The sequence below is a fragment of the Uloborus diversus genome, chromosome 7, assembly GCF_026930045.1.
Source record: "Uloborus diversus isolate 005 chromosome 7, Udiv.v.3.1, whole genome shotgun sequence".
In the NCBI taxonomy this organism is placed as follows: domain Eukaryota; kingdom Metazoa; phylum Arthropoda; class Arachnida; order Araneae; family Uloboridae; genus Uloborus; species Uloborus diversus.
In genome coordinates, this window is record NC_072737.1 from 85859055 (window position 1) to 85865013 (window position 5959).

Sequence of the window (5959 nt, forward strand, 5' to 3'; positions counted from 1 at the left end):
GCAATAAGCCGAAATACTTTGCACACTGATACATCCTGGGGCGCCAAGAACTTACATTTTTGGAAGAGCGAAAAATCTCAATTTTCGGAATGGAACTCCAAATTTTGCCGAATGATCACAGTTGTACCGAATTGGACAAATTTTGCCGAATCGTCAGACAAAATTTGCCGAATAATAAAATGTTTGTCAGGTCACAGTGACCTGACATTGGGTCGCCTCTGGATACGTCCTTACTTTTTAGCCTACTTTCCCAGTAAAAGTCAGAAAGAGAAGAAAAAAGCATGAAAGAAGGCTTAATGCATCTTAAAAATATCGCGAAAAACAAAAAAAAAAAAAAAAAAAAAAATCAAAAATAAATAAAATAATTAAATAAATATCGAAAAATTAAAAATTGGAAAGTTGGGTATTGAGATGGAAAAAATATCTGTCGGTCTGTCTGTCGGTGTGTCTGTCTGTCCCCCCCTAATAACTTTTGAAAGAATAGTCCGATTCGAACAAACTTTTTTTTGTTCGAAAGATCTTGGCAAGGACACATTATTCCCATATTTCACTTTTTGATTTGAACTATTTTTTGTTCAATTTTGAACAGTTAAAAAAAAACTTAATATTTTCGCCTACGGGGAAATTTAAGGCAATTCCAAACTGTGAGGTGAATTTGCTTCAAGCAAACTTTGTAGGAAAAAGTTTTTGATGAAAAACTTGCATATAAAATATCTTTTTGATTTGAACAATTTTCCGTTCAATTTTGAACAGTTCAAATCAGGGTAGGTTTTGGACTGTCCAAAACTAGTTTAGGACAGGTGGTTTTTACCGTCCAAAACTGTCCAAAAGTGTCCGAAACTGTCTAAAACTGTCCAAAACTATGCTAAAGTTAAAGCGGTGTAAGATATTAATGAGGTTTAATTAATGAGTATTTGATAATATTTTTCTCCAAAATATTCATTAAAAAAATATTTTACTTTAAAAAATTGCCAACAACTATTACATGAAAAATTCCTTATGTAACAGTTGGTAGAGTTATGAAAGGAAATTCACAACACTACCAAGACAACTAATTTCAGTTCCATTTATAACTCAAAGGAATATTATTAAACGTGCAATATTTAGGTGCAAAAAAAAATAATGGTTTTTTGCAAATAAGTTTTACATGACGTTTTAATGAAAACTACTTTTTAAATCATAGATTAAAGGATGAGAAATTGATGATTAAACACTAATGCTATAAAACTTGTGCTATTCTTTTTTCAATTCATATTTTTAATACAATGCATTCTGTAACTATAAAAAATTGTAATTTATTGCATTTAAATCAATTATTACACTATGTTTTGAACACTTTCTTTTGCACACATGCATAAATGTCGAAAAATTTGGTTTACGGAAGAAAAAAAAAAAAAAAAACCTCCCACTAGAAATTGAAATTTTTAATGAAGAATTTAATTTCTATATAATTAGATTAAAATCAGCTGCATAAATAAGTTACACATATATTTATACTTGAATGTTCACATTGAATAAATAAATAGTCAAAACAATAATTTTGACACATTTTGTTTTTATTTTCTCACAAAAAATAGTTTCTCAAAAAGTAGTTTTGGACACTAGGGTTTTGAACAGGATGGTAAAAACCTTGTTAACCCTGCTCTCATTTGCACACATGCATAAGGATAAGGAAATTTGGATACTAATATAAAAAAAAAACTAAATTATCTCATGCATACAAATTTCAATTTTAATCTAGAATTCAACTTCAATGTAACTGGATTAAACTCAGCTGCATAAATAAGTTGAATGTTCTCATTGAACAGATGTTCAATATAAAACATAACTTTGATACATTTTATTCTGTTTTTGATGTTTTCTCACAGAATACAATTTTTCTAAAATTATAGTTTTGGACACTTTCAGACAGTTTTGGACACAAGGGTTTTGGACAGGATGATAAAAACCAGGGTTTTTACCGTGGTTTTTACCGTAGTGTCCAAAACCTTGCCAACCCTGGTTCAAATTCTTTAACATTAGCGCCTACGGGGAACTGAAAGTCAATGTAGATTCCGTACTTGAAGGCGGATTTATTTGAAGCAAATTTTGTTAGAAATAGCTCTTAACGCCAAACTCCAGACTCCGACTCCGATAATTTAGGGGCACCTGACTCCGACTCCGACTCCTGTGCCCGACAATTAATCGGACTCCGACTCCTCGACTTCGACCCTGACTTCGTAGCTTTGGCAAAATTTATACACGAAGAACAAATGACTGACTCCGATTCTTGGATATTCGACTCCGACTCCTTTATCCCAAAATGAGATTGACTCCGACTCCGACGCTATGGTGTTGACTGAAATAATTATTGTTAATATGACTTGTTTTTATTTTCACGCTAAAGTTTTAATTTAGGTATTCAGTTTCGGCGGATAAACTCGAAGTCATTTATGTTTCTACATAAAGATATGAGCAGACGATTTTTTTTTTTGGACAGTGAAAATTATTTCTTTAAGTTTACATTTTATTGTTTTTATTTATTTTGGTAAATGCATTAATTCATTTAAAAATTATTTTTGGCTCCAGGGGGAAAAGAAATGGTTTTTTGTTTTTGATATGATGGATTTGTTTTAAAGAGCTTATTAATTTTAATTATTATTTTTTCGTTTTGAAAGCTGTTAAAGAATTTTTTTTAATGGAAAAAAGTTTATTAGCTGCTTTGTATGGTTGCGTTCGACGAATCTCACCGGTCGACCGGTAAGTAACCGGTTACAAACCGCAGCGTTCTATCATCTATCGGTTATCTCATCGGTTACCATTTTCAGCTGTTGATTGGTTGATTGGAGCACGTGATCATTAGCTGTCACGTGATTAACTAACCGGTCGCTCCCGGTCGAGCTCGTCGAACGCAACCTTAAAAAGGTGCTGCTATTTTATTTGTTCCTTTATTTATTTATTTTTTTACGGATCTAATTTTTTAGATGAGTGAGGAATATTTTATTCCTAGAAATCAGTTTAAAGTATTTAAAAAATATATGTTTGAAACAATTTGCGATTTTAGCTATTTTTGAGAATATTGATCAGGTACTAGAAAGTAGTATGGGTATACGAGAAAGTAGGCTCGTTTAGTTCTAGACGGAACTTCTTGTTTGTTAAGAAGAACGATGGGAGCCGTAGCTGACTACTTAACTTTTTTTAGGTTAACGTTAGGTTTTACGGTTAACTTTTTTTAGTTGATTTGAAAATGATATTAAAGTAACAGTCAGACATGCAGAGTTGTAGGTAGTAATATTTTGCAGAATATTCGACAGTAGATCCGGAAGATATCTTGCTAGAATGGAGAAGTCTAAAATCGATGTCCAAAAGTGTATCTTAATTATTTCCTAACTAGGTGAAAAATATTCAATTGGTTAGTTTACAAATACAAATGCCGAACGTCTCGTTCGGCAACAGGTTCCGCATCCAGCTACGCAAAAATCATTCAAACGGATTGTTCACAAATACAAGTAGAAAAGAAACTATACTAGTAGCAGACACTGCATCTGACAGGGCAAAATACATTTCAAATATGTAGTTCACAAATACAAATACAAAAGCAACGAATAGTGATAGACTCTCCATTCTCCGTATATCTAAGCAAAACGTTTTCAAATCGGTAATTTGCAAATTCTAAAGGATCGATCAGTAGCATAAAGCTACGCGGTTAACTAGGCATAAGTACTCATATGGGTATTTTACAAATGCAAATGTAACAAAGAGGACCAGAAACAAGTCATGCATCTAACTATAGTAGGGGTGAACTAAACCTGGCAGCATTGCGTAGGCTACGCCAATCCTAATCGCAGCATTAAGACGCAGCCAGGTTAGGTTTGCCCCAGCTACAAGCAAAAAATATTCAAATAGTTTGTTCAGAAATACAAAGATAAAAGAGAGGACCACACACAAAGAGGTTCTTCACCAAACTAGACAAAAAAGTATTCAGATAGTTAAAAATACAAATACAAAAGAGACCGCCAGTTAACAGGCTCTACGGTTAACTACAGTGCTGGCCAAATTATTAGACTAAGACTGCTTTAAAAGTAAATTCTTTATTGATTATATAACTATAGACACATCAACGAACAGTGAAATAATTATCTAATATTTATAGTATGCATTCCCTTGTTCTTGATGAGCATTTTAAGCCTTTTTGGCATACTTTTCACAAGGTTTACACAATTTCTGAACTTTTAAAAAAGGAGGTAAAAAATTGTTTATACTCAAACGAGTTATATATACTCACATACACATACTCACTAATTACCTAAAACTAACTTTAAATATAACAGAACACACTAATAAAAAGAACTAGTGAACTGTTTAAGCTGATTGAGGTTATGTTCCTGGTAGGTAGATAAACAAAGAACATAAACAAAGCAGACAGTGCTGCCACCTGCAAACATTAAATTATGCTAAAATAACGTAATAATCAGTGTACAGTATGTACTGTACTTTAACAGTAAAATAAATAGTATTTTAGTATAAATAGTGTACAAAAAACAAAAAAAAACTCTTTAATCTAATAATTTGGCCAGCACTGTATAGGCAAAAATTATTCAAATGGTTACCTTAGAAATATTTGTGCAATGAAATAACAAATTACAAATGTTTCCGCTGCAAACTATTCCAGAAACCTGCAACCCTACAGAAGTAGTTTTTTTTTTTAAATCCCAGATTAGTCTGGCATTTTATCAGCTTAAGACAAGAACCTCTGTCTGCGCGAGCGAGCAAAACGTTTATACTATCACCATCTGCCATTCCAAACAAGTTAAACAATTGAATCATACCTTTCTAACACCCTTTTATAAACCATTTCTGTTGCATATTTTAGGTTAAGGCAAATAAGAAGTTAAGGAAAGTAAGAATTAAGAAAATAAAGTGTGAATAAATATAATTTTTACTTTCGTCTATGTCTAATATATAGAAGCAAGTATTGGATTCGTGCAAATTTTCGAATTTCGACGGATTCGATTGTTTTGAGGTGTGCTGAGTCCATTTCGACCATTTTTGGAAAATGTCTCTGTGTGTGTGTCACGTATGTGTATGACCATTTTTTTTGTGGTCGCTCTACAGCAAAAACTACCGCATTAAATCGAACGAAATTTGGTACACATATGTGCCCCTATGTGAACTTGTGCCCATTGATTTTTGGCGCGAATTCCTCCAAGGGGGGTGGAGCAATAGGACGTTTTTTGAGTTATGCTTGCCTGCTATTCCCCAGGAAGTAACTCGCGGAATCAAACAAAATTTGGTCCATTCGTTCCCCCTAACAGGTACAAGTGCTGATTCAATTTTGGTGTCAATAGCTCAAACGGGGGTTGAGCTGTAGAACGTTTTTTGTCGTCAATTGTGATTGCTGTATCTCAAGAAATAATGAACGGAATCAAACAAAAATTTATCGACAAGTAGCCCTTAGAGGGTATAAGAGCTGATTCTATTTTGGCGCCAATAGCTGAAAAGGGGGTGGCGCAATCGAATGTTCTTTGTTTTCCATTGTGAGTGCCCATATCTCAAGAAGTAATGCTACGTTCTGGATGAAATTTGGAACAAATGTGAATCCATATATAAACAGGCGTTGGTTTAATTTTGGTGCTAATCGCTCCATGGAGGACTGATTTAATAAAAATAGATTTATAATTGCAACAATAAGGAAGATAAATTGTTATAAAGTGTCGTCTGCATAATTCGCGTGATTTTAATTGTTGGACAATGACAAGAAAATCGCGATGATTTAAACTTTTCAACTGTTGCCATCTTGTGTTTGTTAACAAATAAATGTTTGTAATTATTTTAAGCAAGGCTTTTAAAATATTTTTCAGTTTTCATTCTTTGCTTTGCTTTTAGATAAATCAGGAATTCGGAACTCCAGCGCTCGAATACGCTACCTTGCGGTGATTTACAAAACTGCCGATGAAACTAAAACATTGCCACGTTGCGT